This window comes from Lolium perenne, chromosome 6, assembly GCF_019359855.2.
Source record: "Lolium perenne isolate Kyuss_39 chromosome 6, Kyuss_2.0, whole genome shotgun sequence".
Lineage (NCBI taxonomy): Eukaryota > Viridiplantae > Streptophyta > Magnoliopsida > Poales > Poaceae > Lolium > Lolium perenne.
The window spans coordinates 204,179,928-204,202,337 of record NC_067249.2 but is presented as its reverse complement, the minus strand read 5'-3'; the positions used below and the strand labels follow the sequence as shown (position 1 = coordinate 204,202,337).

At 44.8% G+C, this 22,410-nt stretch overlaps 1 long non-coding RNA gene across 3 annotated transcripts; it reads left to right on the top strand.

Moving 5' to 3' along the window:
• Positions 1 to 9,517: 9,517 nt before the first annotated feature.
• Positions 9,518 to 15,891, top strand: LOC127306323 (uncharacterized). 3 transcript variants are annotated; one of them, XR_007854599.2, is made up of 10 exons: positions 9,518 to 10,028; positions 10,294 to 10,349; positions 10,927 to 11,045; positions 11,141 to 11,506; positions 11,645 to 11,710; positions 12,182 to 12,343; positions 12,848 to 13,018; positions 14,239 to 14,331; positions 14,688 to 14,990; positions 15,324 to 15,891. It is a non-coding gene; the product is annotated as an uncharacterized lncRNA (long non-coding RNA). The 3 variants fall into 3 exon arrangements; XR_007854601.2 differs by lacking the exon at positions 12,848 to 13,018 and having other exon boundaries at positions 9,519 to 10,028; positions 14,688 to 14,764; positions 14,859 to 14,990; XR_007854598.2 differs by lacking the exon at positions 12,848 to 13,018 and having other exon boundaries at positions 9,520 to 10,028.
• The last annotated feature ends 6,519 nt before the right edge of the window (positions 15,892 to 22,410 follow it).

The following is a 22,410-nucleotide window of genomic DNA, read 5'->3' as shown; positions in this document are numbered from 1 at the left end:
CCAAGGCATCCCCTTCTTCATCGACAACATTATCAGGTTCCTCTAATGAAACTATATTTTTATTCAGTCACATCTTATGTGCCTTGCTTGGAGCGTCTGTTTGCTTTAGTTTTTGTTTTGTTTGAATAAAGTCGGATCCTAGCATTATTTATATTGGAGATATTACGCTCCGCTGTTTCGTATGAACACATGTGTTCTTAGCTTTATCTTTAATGTTCATTGCGAAATTTGAACTATTTCATTCATTGATATATGGTTGGAAACGGAAAATGCCGCATGTGGTAAATGGTATAATGTCTTGAATAATGTGATACTTGGCAATTGTTGTGCTCATATAGATCTTGTTTAAGCTCTTGCATCATGTACCTTGTACCCATTAATGAATAACTACATAGAGCATGTTAAAATTTGGTTTGCATGATTGTTCTCTCTAAGTCTAGATATTTTCTGGTTAAGGTGTTTGAACAACAAGGAGACGATGTAAAGTCTTATAATGCTTACAATATGTTTATATGTGAGTCTTGCTGCACCATTTATACTTGAGTTTGCTTCAAACAACCTTGCTAGCCTAGCCTTGTATTGAGAGGGATTCTTCTCGTGCATCCAAATCCTTGAGCCAAAACTATGCCATTGTGTCCACCATACCTACCTACCACATGGTATTTCTCCGCCATTCCAAAGTACATTACTTGAGTGCTACCTTTAAAAATTTATATTCTTTACCTTTACAATATATAGCTCATGGGACAAAATAGCTTAAAAACTATCGTGGTGAAGAATATGTACTTATGTGTCTTATTTCTTAGTAAGTTGCTTGTTGAGCGGTAACCATGTTTTCTGGGGACGCCATCAACTCTTTTACCTTTGTTGAATATCATGTGAGTTGCTATGCATGTTCATCTTGTCTGAAGTAAGGGAGATTTTCATGATCAAATGGTTTGAGTATGCATATTGTTAGAGAAGAACATTGGACCGCTAACTAAAGCCATGAATCATGGTGGAAGTTTCAGTTTGGACATAAAACCTCAATCTCTTATGAGAAATATTAACTGTTGTTGAATGCTTAAGCATTAAAAGAGGAGTCCATTATCTGTTGTCTATGTTGTCCCGGTATGGGTGTCTAAGTTGAGAATGATCAAAAGCGAGAAATCCAATGTGAACCTTCTCCTTAGACCCTTGTATAGGCGGCATAGAGGTACCCCTTTGTGACACTTGGTTGAAACATATGTTATGCAATGATAATCCATGTTAATCCAAGCTAATTAGGACAAGGTGCGGGCACTATTAGTATACTATGCATGAGGCTTGCAACTTATAAGATATCTTATACATAACTCATATGATTTATTACTACCGTTGACAAAATTGTTTCTTGTTTTCAAAATGAAAAGCTCTAGCACAAAAATAGTAATCCATGCTTCCCTCTGCGAAGGGCCTTTCTTCTACTTTATTGTTGAGTCAGTTTGCCTATTCTCTCTATCTTAGAAGCAAACACTTGTGTAAACTGTGTGCATTGATTCTTACATGTTTACCTATTGCACTTGTTATATTACTTTGTGTTGACAATTATCCATGAGATATACATGTTGAAGTTGAAAGCAACCGCTGAAACTTATATCTTCCTTTGTGTTGTTTCAAAGCTTTCTACTAAGAATTTATTGCTTATGAGTTAACTGTTATGCAAGTCTTATTGATGCTTGTCTTGAAAGTATTATTCATGAAAAGTCTTTGCTATATGATTCATTTGTTTACTCATTATATTCATCATTGCTTCGAATCGCTGCATTCATCTCATATGCTTTACAATAGTATGATCAAGATTATGATAGCATGTCACTTCAGAAATTATCTTTGTTATCGTTTACCTACTCGAGGGCGAGTAGGAACTAAGCTTGGGGATGCTTGATACGTCCCAAACGTATCTATAATTTCTTATGTTCCATGCTACTTTTATGATGATACTCACATGTTTTATACACATTATATGTCGTTATTACGCATTTTCCGGCAATAACCTATTGACGAGATGCCGAAGAGCCTGTTGCTGTTTTCTGCTGTTTTTGGTTTCAGAAATCCTAGTAAGGAAATATTCTCGGAATTGGACGAAATCAACGCCCAGGGGCCTATTTTTCCACGAAGCTTCCAGAAGACCGATGGAGATACGAAGTGGGGCCACGAGGCGACGACACAACAAGGCGGCGCGGCTAGGGCTTGGGCCGCGCCGGCCTGTTGTGTGGGTCCCTCGTGTGGCCCCCTGACCTGCCCTTCCGCCTACTTAAAGCCTCCGTCGCGAAACCCCCAGTACCGAGAGCCATGATACGGAAAACCTTCCAGAGACGCAGCCGCCGCCAATCCCATCTCGGGGGATTCAGGAGATCGCCTCCGGCACCCTGCCGGAGAGGGGAATCATCTCCCGGAGGACTCTTCATCGCCATGATCGCCTCCGGATTGATGTGTGAGTAGTTCACCCCTGGACCATGGGTCCATATCAGTAGCTAGATGGTCGTCTTCTCCTAATTGTGCTATCATGCTCGATCTTGTGAGCTGCCTATCATGATCAAGATCGTTTCTTTGTAATCCTACATGTTGTGTTTGTTGGGATCCGATGGATATTGAATACTATGTCAAGTTGATTATCAATCTATCATATATGAGTTGTTTATGTTCTTGCATGCTCTCCGTTGCTAGTAGAGGCTCTGGCCAAGTTGATACTTGTGACTCCAAGAGGGAGTATTTATGCTCGATAGTGGGTTCATGCCTCCATTAAATGCAGGACGATGTGAGAAAGTTCTAAGGTTGTGGATGTGCTGTTGCCACTAGGGATAAAACATCGATGCTTTGTCTAAGGATATTTGTGTTGATTACATTACGCACCATACTTAATGCAATTGTCTGTTGCTTGCAACTTAATACCGGAAGGGGTTCGGATGATAACCTGAAAGTGAACTTTTTAGGCATAGATGCATGCTGGATGGCGGTCTATGTACTTTGTCGTAATGCCCTGATTAAATCTCATAGTACTCATCATGATATATGTATGTGCATTGTTATGCCTTCTTTATTTGTCAATTGCCCAACTGTAATTCGTTCACCCAACATGCTATTTATCTTATGGGAGAGACACCACTAGTGAACTGTGGACCCCGGTCTATTCTTTACATCTGAAATACAATCTACTGCAATACTTGTTCTTTACTGTTCTTCGCAAACAATCATCTTCCACACAATACGGTTAATCCTTTGTTCACAGCAAGCCGGTGAGATTGACAACCTCGCTGTTACGTTGGTGCAAAGTACTTTGGTTGTGTTGTGCAGGTTCCACGTTGGCGCCGGAATCCCTGGTGTTGCGCCGCATTACATTCCGCCACCATCAACCTTCAACGTGCTTCTTGACTCCTACTGGTTCGATTAAACCTTGGTTTTTTACTGAGGGAAACTTGCTACTGTGCGCATCACACCTTCCTCTTGGGGTTCCCAACGGACGTGTCAACTACACGCATCATGGATCAACATCATCTCTCATTCATATGGGCATCACGTCCTAACATAGAGATGGTGCAACACATCTCTCTTATACTACACAAGAAAGAGAAAACTCCATGCAATCTTGTATTACGAATTAACACAGTATAGCAATAAGTACTTTGACATGAGGTTTGAATATCAAATATGCTACCTTGACCAAACAAGATCATCACTTTTGTCACGTGACGAACATAACACATGCATTCACTTTATCCCTAGTGAGGTAGCAAAAGAAAAGGCAAAACCATAATAGATCATGAATTTGTTGTCACTATTCAATCACTGAAACCATGCTACTCCATCTAATACACACATTACCCCACACACGCTCTTGCATAGATGTTGGATACGAACAAATACTTAAAAACGGGATACATAATATGCATCTATCAATACATCTTACAAATAATACGATCAGATCTCATAACACAATATCATAGAATAAGGATCCACCACATAGGCATTACAAATATGGCCATAATCATGTGAGGCAGCTCATATGACACTAAGAACTATGAAGAACATGAGAGAAATGGATCAAGCTACTGCCACAAACCCGTAGTCCAGAGGTGAACTACTCTCACTTGATCATGGTGATGATGGTGAAGACGTTGGAGAAGGTGGAGATCCCTCCGCGGTGATCCCGACGGAGTTTCCCCATCCAATCTTGTCTGTTGCAACCTCCATTTTCGTATTGTTGTCTTTATGCGGAGCTCTCCTCTCGAGAACTCTTCGGGGCAATATATAGTGATTTTTAGGTCAAAATACGTCGGTGGGCGAAAGAATCAGGTCGTGGCCGATCGACGGTCGAAAGACCATGGGTGGCGTGCTCTACATGTTTGCGCGCGCCACCTGTGCTCTTTTGGGCCCCAGGCCCATCCATGCCTCCTCCAAAGCTCCATGGTGCTTCTCCCGATGAAAAAGTGGCGCTCCAAAAATCCCAGGTCAATTTGACTCCGTATAGGTCTCTGAAAGTGAAAAATACGCAAAACAGGTTTTCCTGTTCTGCAGAATTATAAAATAAATAAAGGGGATCATTGGTAAATCCCCATATATCAATGTAAAACATGGTATTAGGGAAATGCACTTTGGCTCATAGGAGCATTTGCTCTCATTGTGTGAATCCACATTTCGAAGTGTCAAAAAATTCTCAACTAAATTTTTACATGTACATCTAGACATTTTATGTTGGTACACAAATTTTCAGAAAAAGAAAAAAAATTATGTGGCTCTTGTAAAAAAGATAAATTTTGATGCTGTAACACGACTACGTACAACACATTTTTTTTGTTTTTTTTGTACACACCACAGAAAATGTTGTTTTTCCACGAAAACTTGTGTACGAACATAGAATGTCACGATGTACACCAAAAAAATTATGTCAATTTTTTTTGATATTTTTAAAATTAATTTTTAAATATTTTGTATAATGGGAGCATTTGCTCCTATGAGCCAAAACATCACCTCCATGGTATTATCATCATATATGTTGCAAATATGTGGAAGTTCAATATGATAAAGGACAAAGTTCATGTATGCATTTTACATGCATCAGTCGGTTGGTAACTCGGTGTTGATGATATTTATCACTGAGAAATCACATTTAGTTGTTTTCTTAACCAATGTTAAAAGCAACGCCAACTCAGTGAGGTGATAATGTCGTTGGAGAAACATGATGTGCCTTTAAAAAATCAAGAAATCAGTTAAGTCTCCAATTACCCACGTATGAATAATGAATAGCTCAAGGTTATCTTTTATAAAGTAAGAGATGTGATAAATCTCTGTAAGAAAAACAATGTTATTCACACTAAACCTAGAAAATGAGTCTTGTTTTTGGTACATAGTCTTCGGTTTTTTGTTTGAAGACATTTTTGTGCAGTGTTCACTAAAATAAGTATAACTTTCTCATACGAAATCCGTTTTCAACGTCTGGTCACTCAAACTATTAAAAAGAAACATGTGCATCTTAATGTATTCATAAAAATTCTTGGTAGGGCTGCCCTACCTTGCTCTAAGGGGAGCTTCTCCCCTGATTTGGATGGCCACACGTAAATATCACACGTATTATTTTGTACCCACGTTGGACACATGCAAGTAAGCCCTCCACCTTCAACCTCCAGACCGTGTCGACGGCGCGCCGCCGCTACCGCTCCTTCCTGAGTTGGCCTGACGTTGGACGGGAAGTCGCCGAATAGGTCAAAAATACCACATCCGTCCCAGAGATGAAGAAGAAGGAAGAACTGCCGATGGAGCTCCTTAAGAATCCGAAGATCCCCACAGCCAGACGAAATGCTCGAAGACCACACCGCTTCCAATGCATCACACTCACACTCACACTCAGGTTGTGCGCGTGTCGAGTTCAGTTAATAGAGACCATTGCTTTTTTTACTTTAGACAATTATTCATAGGGATGTCACAACTCGGAAGAGTCAATCCGACGTAGGGTTGGACTTGGCAGCAAAAACAGCGATGTTTTCCAACCTTCAGTCCCAAGTCTCAGATCGTAGCTCAGCATCACCAAGGAAGCTGCGCTGGCGCTGCACTCCGCTGCGCAGTACACTCTGAGAAATATTGCATGTCATACATCACATTTGCTTTACCTTGACTGGAGAGTAGTCTAGTCCTCGGCCGAAACCAATGGAAAATCTCGCACGTTGCTACTTCATCACCAAGCTACCCAGCACTCTATAAGATGGGCACGTAACCAAGTTGAGCAGAAGCACAACAATCAACCAAACCAAGCTTCCTTCCTAGGTCTTGCGCAGAGCAACTAATTAAGCGTGTGTCCAGCTCTTAAAACTCAGGTGGAGGCGATCATGGAGTACGAATCTCAGAGCTTCTCCTGGCCGGCCGCGCTTGCGTCGTGGCTGGCGCGTTTCTGCTCGGGCTCCGACAAGGGCGACGGCCACGAAGACCCAGTCGCCGGCGACGGCCCGACGGAGCAGATGGGCGCAGCTGCAAAACACCTATGCAGCGCTCATAAGATAAAGTTCTCATAGATCTTCCAGCTAGCAGAAGCATATATAGTTCCAGTTCAACAATTAATTCTCTCTCTCTCGAGCTACCTTGTGTGATGATGAGTGGAGAAATGTAACGTGACCAGATGTGGCTTACTTTTCTCGCTGGTGACCGATCACAATCCGAAGTCGTGAACGATGGGTCCAGGCGTCCAGCCATGGATCCCATGGTCTCACGTGCCGGCACCACCTCATGAAGGCGACAACTCACTCCCGAAGTCCCCAACTCGCATGCTTGTGCATCTGACCTCTGGGGAGCGCACAAATTCACACGAAATTTGCCGAAAGTTCAGTGAAAACAGTTGTGTTGTTCATACATGTTGTCATGTTCCAAAGGAGCTTATACTTTGCTTATGCGGCTAATTAACAGCAAACAAAACAAAGCACCACCACCACCACCACCAGATCGATCATCAAGTAACTAATTACCCTGACGGTGGCTACGGATGGATCGGTGTGTTGGCCACGTGATGCCCCAAAGCTAGACCATGATCAGATCTGATCAGATCTGACAGCTACCAATCGGACGGGCGCGAGTTGTTTACTGATCCCCAAACGGATTCCTCAGATCGGCCCCGCGAGTTTGCAGAGGGAATGTTCTGCTCCTGCCCGCCTGCCGGGCACGTTTGTGGCCTCAGCACCTGTCTGTCATTGATGTGATAGTCAGATTACTTGGAGCATCTCCAGCGGCGCGACGAAACAGACGCTGAGACCGTTTGTGTCCGCCGTGACCGAAAATGTGTCTGGCACCACCTCCAGCGGCACGACGCATAGTGACCGGGCCGTCCGCGGTACGCAAACCTGGCCCAAATATGCGTCAGGTTTGGGTCTCCGCGGACGCTGCGCAGACACGCAAAGTGTCCGCTCGGCCTCGCACGGGCCCGCCTGGCAAGGGTACAACTGCTTCGTCTTACGCGGCATTACTTGCGGGCGGCGCGCTGCAGCCTTTGCAGGGCCGCGTTAATGGCGCGCCTCGGCTTCCGCGAGCGTGCGCAGCTAGGCGGCGTTGCAGTGGCAGGCCATTGAAGGCGTGATGGCGTCCGAGCCTCTTAAAGGGACACTGCCGGAGGCCATTTTCCCGACCAAACCATTGCCACATCCCACAGTATCCACCCCATCGACGCCATGGGAAAGAAATGCTGGCCGTTCCGCAAGACCAAGAACGACCACGAATCTAGTGGCTCGCGGTCCGGCAAGAAGGCACGGGTCGGCAGGTACGTTCGCGTCGACTTCGCGCGGCAGCTATGGGAGGAAAACCGGCCGGTACCATTGCCGTACGCGAACTTGCCGGGAGGGGGCTGGTACCTCAACTCGAGGCGCGTGCCGGTCCCCCCATGTCGCGCGAGGGCTGAGAGCGGCGGGACGAGGTGCGTCGCCGCGGAGCGATCTTGCCGCCGGATCTACGGGAGGATCAGGCGTACGCGCTGAACTCCTACAACTGGATTTCATTCAGGACGTGGGAGTTCGACGCGCGCCGCTTCGCTGACTACCTCGGCGACATAGGCTACTTCGAGCGCGAGATCGCCGCAGAAGAAGAAGAGAACGACTAGGAGGACGCGGACGACGACGAGGACGAGGACGAGGACGCGGACGCGGACGAGGACGTGAGCATGGCACACTACGACCACGACGACGGCGGGCCGGCGTGGGATCCGGAGACCCAGCCGCCGGACATTTCCGAGGAGGAGGCCATTGCCATTGCCGGCAATGGCCAACAACGAGCAGGACGAGCTCAACGACCTCGCTTTGTGGGACGGGCTCGCAATCTAGCTCCGCGAGTTAGTGCTCGCGCAGGGGAGGCCGGCGACTCCTCCGGCAACGCCGACGCGTTCCAACTACCGCGCTCCGCCTGCTGCTCCAGCGTGGAATCCCTGGCCACAGCCTCCTGCCCATGCGGCGGTACCTCCTCCGCCGCCGGCGTACGAGCTACCATGGCCGACGCCGGAGTTCATTGACCTCGTCAGCGACGACGAGCAGTAGGCAACACCTACTTTTACCACGCCTTTATGGCTTTTTTATGTTTTTTTTATTAATTTAAGTTATGGCTTCTTGAATGGAAAAAAAATTATGCGTCGTGCCGCTGGAGCCATCCCGACGCAAACGGACGCCCGAACGATTTCAACCATTTGAGTCAACGTCCGTTTGGACGTCCGGAACGCGTCGCGCCCGCTGAAGATGCCATTATGTCTTGGGGGGAAACGGATGGGAAGCTTCGTGGGGGACATGCAGCTTGTCGTTTTGGGGGCGGGGAGACTTTTTTGGCTGATGCTTCTAGCTTAGCTAGATCCTAATTTTATTTATCTCCTAGCTGCTTGACTGTGGATGCTAGGGTTCATGATCGTAATCCAGCTCGATTTTGAGTTTCTAGCTACTAGGTAGCTACATAGGTCGTCGTCGTTGATATATCAATTCGCCACGGTGTGTTATTAATTTATTAAATATCTGATCTGACGCTCGGAAGATATTTTTATCGCGACGTGATCTATGGATTGATCCTTCATAATTTTAGGTGTCTTTATAATTCCTACGAGGATGACTTGTTCTACACCTTTATATTTTTGGTTTTATCTTTTATTTAATTTGAGTGGCTGTGTATATCTTAGTTATGTAGACATCAGAATGCTTAAACCTTTAAATAATATAGCATCATCTATTGAGAAATGTTTTACTAATCTATTCGAGAGGCATCTAAAGGTATAAACGATGCCCCCCCATAGGGGGCTTCACAGCGCTCTGAGCATGTGCACCGTCCGATTTTTACAGTGTCTGGCCGAAATTCGATCCCAGCCGTCCGTTCTATGGCAGCAGTGGTTGGTACTGTCCATCCTGAGGGCTAGCGAAAGCCATGCAATGGCCATTTTCTACCCGCGTCTGGCTGCGTTTGGGCCCTACGGTCGGTCGGGTCCGCGCGACAGTCGCTGCGGGTCGTTTTGGCTTCCGATCTCCTCGCACCGGCCGTGCAAAATATCTTCTCCGCGAGCCGAAACCCTAGCTCACCCAATCGCCTCGCACCCAGCTCCTCCCCAATCCCCTCTCGTCGCGTATGGCGGCGCTGCTCCGCCTCCCTGTCTCCCAGCCTTCTCCTTCTTCCACGCCACATCTCCAACCCCCAACCCCCAGCCCCGTGCCGCTCTGCCTCCCTGGACGTCTACCGGCCAGCAGGAGCAGCGCACCGCCGCAGGCAACCAGGAGGGGCTGCTGGAGCTCCGCCCTTGATGGTGATGGCGGACTCGACCTCGCGCCGGCGGCCTCCATAGAGGCAGCGCGGGCGACCTCAACAGGGGCCGGCGCAGCAGGGCGGCGTGGGCGAACTCCGTTACTCCGGCGAGGATGGCGCGGCTGCTGAGGAGTGTAGAAGGATGGCCAGCAGGGGCGGCGCGGGTGAGCTCCTCCATGGTGGCGCGGCCGAACTCCGGCAGGGCGAGCTCCGGCTAGCTCGGTTGAGCTCAGGCGAGTTTTGGCAAAGGGAGCTCCGGCGCGGGACAGGTTGAGTAGTTAGAGCCCACTTTGCCTCTTATTTTTCAGATTCGTTCTCTCTCTCTCTCAAATACGCTCTCCTATAGGCTCAAGTACTGAACTAAACGTGGAAGCAGATTTCTCTGGTTTTGATTTAGTCCCCTGGACATTTTTTTTTGGTTTGTGCAGATCCGTTTCTACATGGGTCCATGCTCTTCTATAGGCTGAACTAAAAGTGGAAGGAGACTCTTTTTCTTGATTTAGCCTCCTGAACATTACGTTTTGCCTTTTGCAGATCCGTTTCTACAAGAGGAGGAAAAAATTCGAGTTCATAAGGGACATGCTTACAAGGCCAGTTAATCCTTTAAATATGAATCCTTGCTTTACATATGTGGTTACCTTACATATATTATTAACAGTTAATTGATTTGTAGCCTTCTATTGGTGTACCTACAATCTTCATGCTTTTACACAACAGGTTATTGTAAAAGAGATTTGTGTGTGCATGCTTTGTACATAGATTTATCGTTTATTTGGTTAGAAACCTAATTTTTTTAGATTTATCATTTGTTGTTGTGTTTACAAATCCTATAGCTACACCTGCAGTGAGAACCAAGATGCGAACTTTGTATGGCGGGTTATTTATCTTCTAATGTTTGCCAGAAAAAAACAGTTCTGGTCCAATTGCAACTTGTGTACCAAGCTTGAGGAAATTTAGAAACCAAAGAAATAGAAAATCCAAGAGAACGGAGGATATGAATTTTATTTTTGTAGTTCTCCGTGTAATCCTAACACAAGGTGTGAGAATTTCTCACATCATTAGTCATTTCTGCCTTGTTTATTTGTTCATGGTAATAGCACTTTCAATGATTTAAGTTTGGTTAATCTGAGATACTCTTTTTCTTGATTATATAATGTCGTGAAACAGACTGGAGCAACAACTGCTGGTATAACCTGAACGCGGTGGAGGTTATTGGAGAGATGCATGTCCGGGATCCTCTGCTTCCGCCGTACACCACGGTCGGCGTCGGAATTCGCTAACCCCAGGTGAGCCGTTGTCGATTCGCTGTAGTTTTTTCCTGTTCATATTATTATGTGCTTTACTTAATTTATTGATGCTTCAATGGTTTCTCTAATTATAGGTTGCCTTTCAGTGCAAGGTTGCCTTGCATTCTGACCCTATGCTTTACTTAATCCAAGGCGAGCCGTTGTTCATTTCCCAAGCCCTTTGCAAGGTTTGAAACGTCTGGCAAATTCTGATCCTATGGTCATGTGCTCCATGGAGGAGTGCTGAGCATATTATTGATGGAGCTGGAGAGCTGCACCTTGAAATTCATTTAAAGGATCTGCATGAGGACTTCATGGGTGGTGCTGAAATTACTGTTTTTTTCCTCTTGGAATTATGAATGGACGGTGCTATCCCACTTGGAATTTTCTACATCCAAGAAAACTGGAGCTTGATGATTGTGTACCTCAGAAAAGCATCATAGTGAAGTTACTCATTTTAGGTGAGTGCAACAAATATGCGCCATATCTAAATTTCTTATATGTGTTTTAGCTTCTCTGACTGTATAATAATTTGTATCCTTGCAAAGTTTTGCAGACTCTACCAGTTGAGCTAACATAACAGTTTGTCTTATGAATAGGTTGGCACACCGCAGGTTAATTGCTTCGTCAATGACTCTGGTGTAGATGTAAGGTTCTTTTCTTAGGTACTTTCTTTTTCTCCTGCTCGTGTCAATATTTTGCAACCGGTTATATTCTTTTCCATCTCGAGAGACCTAAGAATGTTTGCTACTTCAAGCCTCTTTGGTGTAGCTGTTATTGTCCATTTTTATATTTAGTATTTTACATGATCCACATTGATTTACTGAGCTAATAGACTGCAGCTCAAGATTCTGTTTTGCTGCTTTAGATGGTTTATCAAACCATTGCTCTTTGTTCTATAAATTCATATTCTTCCCGGCAATGACACCTTTCATCTATGTTTTCTTTAGTGACTTCAGAAAATATAATTTAAATTTGTTAATTATTTAAACATGGCCAGTGAATAGATTGAGATTTTTATTTCCTACCTTGGTAGCTTTTGTTGTGTACACGGCATTTGTTGTTAGTGATACCGTACCTGTTTCTTTGCTTTTTGAAGGAACACTTCTCATCTGCTAAAGTAAATATCCCAACAGGTACTGGATAACAGGTGTTTTACTTTTGTACTCACCGCACGCTTGCCGTTGGAGAAGGCACATGAGGGTGTTGTGGCGGAGGCGTTTGGTGTTGCTCTCATGGGTATTGTGGTGGCAATGTCAAGGCATCTCACCACATCCAGACAACAACCTTGATCCACAGTAAGATCATTCCATTCGGCTCCAATCTGTCTACTTGGTTTTTTCTACCACTAGCATAATATCTACTATATTATTGCTATAAAATCAAATTATTCGTGTAAATGTTGCCATATATCCTGGCATATGTAAATTTTCCGTCTTCTCTTGTATGTATGGTGTTCCTATTTGCTCCGTGTAACTTAACATCCTTGCATCATAAATATTGTTGCAACAATGGTTTTCCTTTTCTCACTGCGTAGTCTATAGTGGTACCCTGCAGTACAATGCCATTAAATTTTATTATCATCTCATCTCAAAAAAAAAAATTTATTATCATCTTTAGGTTTCTGATCCCATTGGGGTGCACCAATTATTTTAGCTCCAAATGAATTTGATGCTGATATGATATATGTGTGAATTGTCCTTCTCATGATATTTATAATATATACCTATAAGGTTTACTTTTTAGTTCTATAATTTCTGGGCTATGATTGTGGATTTCGTGCAATCGTTCCATTTTTGCAGTGTTGTATTGGGAGTTGGAAGGAATTGCATATAAGACTACCACAGGTGCGACCTAACCGACTTGGATTTCGTTGTTATCATGATCCATTAGATGTCGCCACCGCTGGCTGGACCTTCTGGTGTTTGATAATCTAACCTTTGCAGATTTGTTGTCTTCAAATACGGCTAAATGTGAGCCATACTAACAACCTTTAGTTCTTGAGATTTTTGTTATATCCTGGAGTAACAATCTGCAACTGTGCTCATGGTTTTTACATCTACTATCTAAAATATAAATTTGTTTTTCTCTATGTTGTCTTTGCTGTTGAGGGATCGGTTATTTTTAAATATAGAAAGACGATGCAAAAACTAATTTGTGCCTTCCTCTATGTATCTCAGACATTTACTAGAAAAAAACATGCATGATTTTTAACACTGTCTACAAAGTAAATGTATCCTCTTCTCTCATTGGTTCAGATATATTCTGGAGATAATATCTTCCGTTCTGACTAGATTTTGGGCATGTGAACTGGTGAAGTTTCCTCAGGCCATAATAGTTTTAATTTATCATGAGAGATCTTTGTCAGGCCTTGAGATTCTCGCTGAGATCTCCTTGATGCAATTATTAAGATGGAGTTACAAGACAGGCATGCATAAATCCATTAGCTGCTCAAATGGACAAATTGCTATACTAATATTTGTTGCTTGCCTTTGTTACTTGACCTTCAGTTTTTGGTTGATCGCTGTTGGCACTATCTCTGAACATTATTCTGGATCATGTTCGATGTTAGTGTTACATTGCCATCAGATTGGGTAAGAGCTTGTTTGTATTTATGTTATATATATTCTCGGAAACGTTGAAATAGCTACTTATCTGGAATAGTTCTTTTAGAAAAACCATGAGAACTAATATATTCATGCCATTACATAGTAACAATGACTTCTGCAAAACGGATGCAGAGTAACCAACCATCTCATATACACTATATTGCTATGGTCCCCCCTTTGCTACTTAACAAAAATAGTATTGTCTGGTTTTTCTACAGAATGAATAAAAATCAAGGTTATGCGCTGGTAAGATTAAAGATATTTTTGGTCCGGTCACAACTTTCTGTAATGGTATGATTTTAGGATTGTGAACTCAAATATATATAATAATGAAGTAATTATATTACTCGATCAAGTAATCATTAAATAAGGATAGTGTTCGTTTTCGGTATGTATTTTACAAATGCATAAGCCGCACTATGAATCAAAGAAAGAGCCTAATTTCGGAAAACTCTCTCATTCCTTTCTTTCCAAGCACCGTAAATGATGTATGTTATGATGCCACCAGCAGCTCCTTTATATCCGTTCGTATATGTCCAGTATAGGTTTCCACCACTTATTGAAAGATTGGCTTGTTGTTGTAGTCGAAGGCACCATGATCTCAAAGCAAGCACTGAGTCTCGAATTGAAGGTGTTTGATGAAAAGGCAAGCAGGTTGCATTGAAATATTAATCCATGTAATATTCATTCTACTCAATATAGCTTCATTTTTTCTGAAATTTAGCTACAGTCAACCAACAAAGAGCTTCCTGGTTCAATGTTTTCCTATCAATCTGTAGAAAAAAATTGCCTCACTTCATTATGTTAATCAGTTGTGCTTGCTATTTATCGCTAAATGGATGACTCATTCATAGAAAAATACATTTGTGCTAGATTGTTTGAGACTCACATATCAGATAATAGTTCTCGGATTTGGATACCTTGCTGCACTCAATTTTGTAGAGATTCATCCTTTGTATACAAATGGCTCAGGTTCAGACTCTAGAGTTTCTAAAAAAATAATATTTAAGATCATTCTTGTGATTTTTTTCAGAGTTGCTAAAGAGATGGACGAGATCACAGAGCCAAGGAGAGGTGGTGCCCACTCACCGCGCGCTTGCTACTGAAGATGTGTTATTTGACTTAAACAGTTTTCAGATTTATTTTCTTTGCTTCTTTGATATTTTTTATGTTATGGTTACTGATTGAAACAATCATTTTTCAGCGAGAGGCAATTTCAAATAGATTTCTTCCCCTTCCCCTCATGCATTGTGCGGCAAATTAGTGCGGCTGAACGGACTGCACTACATGGGTTTCAGCTAGGGGGTGCGAGAGGCAATTTTTCAACTGACTCTAGGTACGCAGCAGAACTCATTCACCCCTCCCCTCATGCTTTGTGAGGCCGAACAGATCTTGGTTGCTTGGAGAATCCCAGATTCTTTCCAGTGACCTGAGCATTTGCATCTATGTGAACAAAAGGAAGCATGGCAGATCGAATCCATTTTCACACAATATATAATTCTAAATTTCTCATACTATGTTAAGAATGGATACTGGAGTAACATGAGAGAAATGTATCCCAGTTTTACATCCACTATATATGTTCCATTTTTTGGTATTGAGTGCCACAGTATGTATCAATGATTTTCTATTTAAATTTTGATTTTCTATTTTATGCATGTTTTCCCAGGTGCTCAAGTGCTCGGTCTTAACAACCGTACTATTATATCTCTTTTTTCGGACTCTCCGGTAACGAGTGAAGGAGAGGTGGTGCAGGGGGGCCGTGTGAAGCAACACTGGTGCTGGCTACAGCTCAAGAAAATGAAGAAGAGATATGTCTATGTTAGTGAATGCATGTGTGATCAAAATAATTTACATGAGGTAATCAGTTCCCTGGTTATTACCGGGTACCCGCCACTTAACATGAAGTGCTCTCTCGGGATGACGAGAAGCTATGGTTGTGATAACCGGTGCTCAGAAGACTATCTATACATGTAGGTAGTCATGCTGACGTGCCTTGGTTTGCCTACCATACCTACCAGTTGTTAAGCTTTGTCTTCATAATAGTATATGTACTTTACTGTTTGTTCTTACCATAGTGCGTATGCTCTATACTTCCATGTTTTCGCAATATATATTTGACATTCTGGTGGTTTGTAAATATTAGAGCGAAAGAACTATCTACCCTGGAGACTCATGAATGTAACCTTATGTATGGCTTTAAATTAAAGTGCCAGTATATATTTTTTTTCTTACAATCTTCGCATTTACTTATTTGTTAACTGATTATCGCTGATTTGTATAAAAAATAAATTTGTGTAATACAAATCGTTTACCAGTGTGGTTGTTGTCTCTTTTCTCATATCCTATGCTTATCTGTCATAAAGAAATGATCTATCAAGCGTTGAAAATAGTACTGTTTTATGCAGCACTTCAAGAAATCTGTGGCTCGGTTCAAATTTTACGGGGTCGTGCGCCAAGGCGCACATCATAATCTAGTATGTCTTAACTCGGTTTAGCTCATTCAACGCATTGTGACGAGTGGACGGGGGAGGCTGAAAAGGAGTGCATGTATTGTTCTTTTTTTATACTCATACAACTAACATAAGAGTATCCATTATAAGGACGCCAAACTCGAGATGGGCTGGCCAAAAATAAATTAATTGGTCAAATACACCGGAAATTCAATTCGGCTCCCGGGTGCACTCTCCCAAAAAATCATATTTCAAAATATCGAAAAAATTTAACAAAAAATTTTACATGTACATCTTCATAATATATGTTCGTTCGTCAAGTTTCACGAAAAACCAATATTTTTTGTGGTCTATATAAAAAAAGAGAAAACTTATCTTGTGAAAAACATTATTTTTAGCACTGAGTTTTGTCTTTTTTACACACGTCACATGATAAGTCGATTTTATATAAAACAACTTTGTAAGCGTGTAGGACGAGAAGATTTACATACGAATTTTTGGTTTCAATTTTTTTTAAAATTCAAAATATGTGTAAGATGCATTTCAAAATAGAGGGAGCATATGCTCCCATGTTCCAAAACACCACTCCCCACAACCATTTCACGCTAGCTAAATTTACCTGCTCGACTATGTTGCCAAATTAAATAGAGGTTTGCATATCATTGTGAGAAAACTTTAAGTCAAATGTAAATTAAGTTTGGTGGGTGTGGGTGGGTGGGGGGGGGGGGGCAGCTGCCCCCTCTCCCACTTGGTTGTAAGTAATTAATAGTACCACCTCTCCCACTTGGTTGTAAGTAATTAATAGTACCACCTCTCCCACTTGGTTGTAAGTAATTAATAGTATACGTTTTTGAACGATGTGCCTCCCCCTACGCCTCCCCTCCCCTGGTGCCCACTCCAGGTGTTGGCCTCGTGGAGGAGAGGAAATGACAAAAAACCACGACAATTGAGGCTGCGGTGTCACATGACCACGGACTGGAGGCTAAGCGACACATAACCACAAACTCAGGGGCCGGTGCTCGACATAAAGCACTGATTCCACATTTTGCTGGGTTTAATCAGATTTATGATAGATGGGGCCTGCTGTCAGGTGCCAGGTGGCGATATCTTCACAAAAATATTTTTGTGTATCTACCTCTCTATTCTCATCTATGTTGACCACGCCAGAGCCGCCGGAGCCTTTGTGCCGCCGCCATGAGCCACCGCTGCTCCGACCATGGAGCGGCGCTGGTGAGATCTGCCCGGGGGAGGCCGGCACGGGCGACCACGGCTAGGGGCTAGCGCGAACGAGCTCCCAGAGGGCGACATGGGCGCGCTCGGCTAGGGCCTGCACGGGATCCGCAAGGTGGTTGCGCGGGCGAGATCCGCCATGGCGCGACTGGGCGAGCTCCGTTCAAGGGTGAACGCAGGCTTCCTCGAGGGCGCCGCCTGGTCGAGGCGGAGAGGTGCAGGAGTCGATAACGCCGCAGGACACAGAATAGCCAGAGTTGTGGGGCGCGCGACCGGACTGGAGCAGGGAAGCTGGCCGGCACTCCGGCGACGCAGGCCGCCGCCGCCCTGCCGCAAGCGCCGCCGCCCCCTCCCGCCGCCGCCCCCTCCCGCCCCGCTCCGCTCCGCGCCGCCAGTCCCCTGTCCTCCCCAACCTCTCGTCCGGGACCGACGGCGCGGGTGGTGCACGGGCCCAACGGTGGTGCGGCCCGGCTGGAGCTGGGGTCCCTTTCCTCGGCGGCGAGCAGGGGGTACGGAGCGGCGCTCGTTTGCGAGCAGGGGCGGCGCGGCTGTCGTCCTGGGCCACGGCCGTGGTCTCCGGCGAGGGGCAGGGGCAGGGCAGGGAGTCATCAACCCCATGGTATCCGACGAGGGGCATGCGTTGCGGAGGGAACGCCCATGGCGCGGCGGCTAGCGGGGAGGAGGCTAGGCGCAGGTACGGGAGGAACCTGCCGGTTCCCTTTTCTTTTAGATTTGCACTTTTTTCTTTTTTTAATTTTATTTATTTCAGAACCTATCAGAAACGATGGGGAAAACATCGCCACCTGGCACCTGACAGCGGGCCCATCTATCGGAAACTTGATTAAACCCAGGAAACCATGTAATCAGTGCTTTCTGTCGAGCATCTGCCCCTGAGTTGGTGGTTATGTGTCGCTTAGCCTCCAGTCCGTGGTCATGTGACACCGCCGCCCCAATTGTCGTGGTTTTTTGTCATTTTCTCCGTGGAGGATGTGCTCGCTCAGGCCTAAGATACCACCGTCCTCCAGCAGGCGACGACTCCTCCATCTTTCCGATAGCGATTCCTCCGCCCAACATGGTGGCCACTCCAGCCCCCATCATGGCTGCCACTCCTGCGGCACATGCGGCAATAATTCCCAAGCTCCAAATTAAAGTTCTATGTTGTCCAACTCAATTTGAGATTTGAGATTTATACCAAGGATGAATCAATTAAATATACATGAGTTGGCCTAAAATATATTAACTGGTCAAATACTTTCACGTTGATTATACTATAATCCCTATATCTAGGAAGAGACGAAGTACGTATAATAATTAGTCGAATACACAATTGTTTCACGATGATTAAATTTAGCCTGCTCGACTATAGTGTCAAATTGAATTAAATTTTGCATATAATTGTTTGGAAAGTTTAAGTCAAACTTGTCCTACGTAAAGTCCTTAGGTGGGTTGGAGGCCTAATTGTGAGGACTACGCCCTCCGTCCATAAAAGGATGTCAAAGATTTGTTCAATTTCAGATCTATCTATACACTAAAGACTAAAGAGTGTTTAGATACATCTAAATTTAGACAAGCTTTCGATATCATTTTATAAACAGAGGTAGTATTTGTCTTCGCTGTAACAAAATTTTGAGTTGTCCCCTCGCACGAGACATGCTGGGGTCAGGCGGGAGGAGGATTGGAGGTGTGTGTTGTGTAGGTTCACCACGGGCATGATAGGGAGCCATGGAGATGGGTGCTCGTCAGTCGTCCGCACTGTTGGCACGTGCACATACACGCGAGGCATGAGTGACAAGTATAGGACAGGGGCCAGATCGGTGATCCGTCGGGTACACCCATGATCCATCCCATGATCGATCGATCGATCGATCGATCTCAATCTTCCGGTCCTGCCGGCCGGCTTGACGGCGTCTGCGCGCCCGCGCGATGCCGCGGCGTGGGTCGTGCGTGCAGCACCGGCGCCGGCGCCGGCGCCTTCGCGGCCGCACGGCACGCGCCGGCCGGCTGCTGTGAATGTGCTGCCAGGGAAGCCCGGCTGAGATTGTGCTGTTCCCAAAACGGATGGGAGGCCCACCACCTCCGCTCATCTGGTGGGCTCGTGCTGCTCAGTTAGATCCTTGAGCTTGTGCTGTTCTCAAAAGAAATCTTCTTGCTTCTTGTTCTTCAAGAAATACTAGGAAAAGTGCCCGCGCGTTGCGGCGGATTTGTTCCTGAGAATTTCAGCAATGGAGTTTTTTTCGAGAGGACGAAATCTTTTTGTAGGAGACGCAATTGTCGTCACAATTGACCTATCTGATTCCCCGCTAATACACTCGTCGTAGACCCTCAACGGCTGCTCCAACCGCCGTCACGCTTAAAATTTTGTTCATCTGCAAATACAACGAGTAATATGTACCATCTTTTTGACATCCAAACCTGATTATGTGCATCAGACTATGAGCATCTTTTTTGCGCAAGTTCATTTATTTTTCCATCGTTGAATTGATGTACATGTCGAAGTCTCCGGCGAGTTTTTTTCTTTTTTATTATAAGCAAACCATTTTTTGCTTGAATGAAGGAAAAGCGAGAGTTTTTTTGCTGCGATGAAGCAAAGTCCTTTCCATGCTTTTTTTATAATTAAGGCATCCACGCTATATGGTTGCTCTCCTTGCACCATAGGTTTATTGCTGCCATGTCTATTGCATATCCATCCAATTAAGGCAACCCCATGATCCACGATCTCATTGCTTTCCCTTGCACCGTAGATGCCATGCCATCTCTAGTCTATATCCTTCCAAAGGTGGATACAACTCGTGTCATGTTTTTAATTAGCTCACGCTACATACAACAGATAATTAGGCAAACCTCACCGTACATAATTTAGGGAGGCTCTTTCCCATGGGCCCATGCAGAGTCCATCAGCGTATGGAATACTTCCTGATCATTTTATCTTTTGTAGCTTGCTGATAATCCAATCAATCTGCGAGTATTTGAACCGGTTAAAATTTGTATAGAAGACCGAGGTGGGACTATTCCACGAAAGAACATATCGTGATCAACATGTTCGATTTCCCACGGTCTAGCTTTTGCCCTTTTTCACGTATACAAGGCCCAACAGTGTAGCGATTTAATTTGATTTGATACGGAGTAGGCCCATCAGCACAGCTAGCAGCCCAGTACGCGTGACGAAGGAAGAAACACGCAGAAACAAAGTACGGAGTAATAAAACGGTTTGGTGGCAATAGTGCGTTGTATGTGATTTGGTGGGAGGGTAAATCGGTCCAAAAAAATGTTGGATCAAGGAAACAATCCTCCCTTTATTATTAGGTATAGATATACAGGATGCCAAGTTATTTTTCAGTCCATTTCTATAGTGCAAAACACGAATGCTGCGTGTGTGCCATAGCTTGCTTCCATAATTTCATCTTGAGGTAGAAGATGCGCATGCAAAGGTCTATTCACGTTGTTGCAGTCGTGGTACCAAGAGAGACGTTGCATTTTACTTCAGGAGACTTGGCAGCATAAACTATATATACCATTTTTGTTTCCATCCTTCACTCTCAGTCTCTCAAGTCTCAGGTCGTATAGGTATCCCAGCATCACCAAAGGAAGCTGCGCCGGCACTGCACTCAGCTCCACTGCACACTCGAGTAATATCCCTTGTCATACATCACCTTCGCTTCCCCTTGACCGGAGAGTAGTCCACGAACCAGTCGAAAAATCGCACGTTGCTACTTGATCTCCAAGTAACCCAGCACACACCCGGCCCAGTACATCGCTCTATAAATGTAGCGCATGCGTAAGAGAAGAACAGCAGTCAACCAAATCAAGCTTCGTTTCCAGGTCTTGCCCAGAGGGCAGAGCAAACTAAGTTTCGTGTCCAGCTCTGAAAACTCGAGGTGGAGGCGATCATGGAGTACGAATCGCAGAGCTTCTCCTGGCCGACGGCGCTGGCGTCGTGGCTGGCGCGTTTCTGCTCGGGCTCCGACAAGGGCGACGGCCACGCTGACCTCGTCGTCGACGACGGCACGAGGGGGCAAATGGCTGCAGCTGCCAAACACCACTGCAGCGCTCACAAGATAAAGTTCTCCTAGTTCTTCCAGCTAGTATAAGCATGTTTATAGTTACCCAATTAATTCTCTATCGAGCTGCCGTATGTGATGATGAAAGGGGAAATGTAACGTGAACTTCTCTCGCTGGCGATCGATCACAATCCAAAGTTGCGAATGATAGGTCCATGCTCCACCGGTCTCACGTGCCGGCAGCTCACTCCCAAAGTCCCAAACTCACATGCTTCTCTCCCCTAAGAAACAGATCCGTGTTCCAGATATAACCAGACCAAAAACAAATAGTATATCCTCAGCCCCCAAGCATGTCTGTGGTGGGCTTGCTACCTCTCATGCTGGTTTGGCAGACTTGAATTTTGCAGAAATTTCACAGCGAACAGTTGAATTCCTGCATGATTTAACCAGACGAAAATCCTCTTCCCTGTCGCAGAAGGGACCTTAATTTTGCTCTGCTGCAGCTGATTAACAGCAAACGAACGAAACAAAAGCAAAGCGATCGACCATCAAGTAACTAATTACCCTAACGGTGGCTATGGATGGATGGGTGCGTTGGCCACATGACGCCCCAAAGCTAAACCAGGTTCAGATCTGACCGCGGATATGCTTAACTAGTCCTGAGCTAATTAACTAGCTTAGCTGCCAATCGGACGGGACGAGTTGTTTACTGATCCCCAAACGGATTCCTCAGATCGGCCCTGAAGAGTTTGCAGAGGGAATGTTCCGCGCTCAGAGCACGCACTGATCCACCACCTGTCAATGATGGGATCGTCAGATTACTTATGTCCTGAGAGGAAACGGACTGGAAGCTTCGTGGGTCATGCAGGGCACATGCACGCACCTCGATCGCTTGTCGTCTTGGCCTTTTGGGGGCTCGGAGACTTTTTTGGCTGATGCTTCGGGCTTAGCTAGCCCCTATTTTTTTCTCCTACATACCTAACTGTGGCTAGCACTATGCTAGGGTTCATGGACGCACCCCAGCTTGATTTTGAGCTAGCTAGGTACAAAGGTCACTGTTGTCGTTGCTCTATCA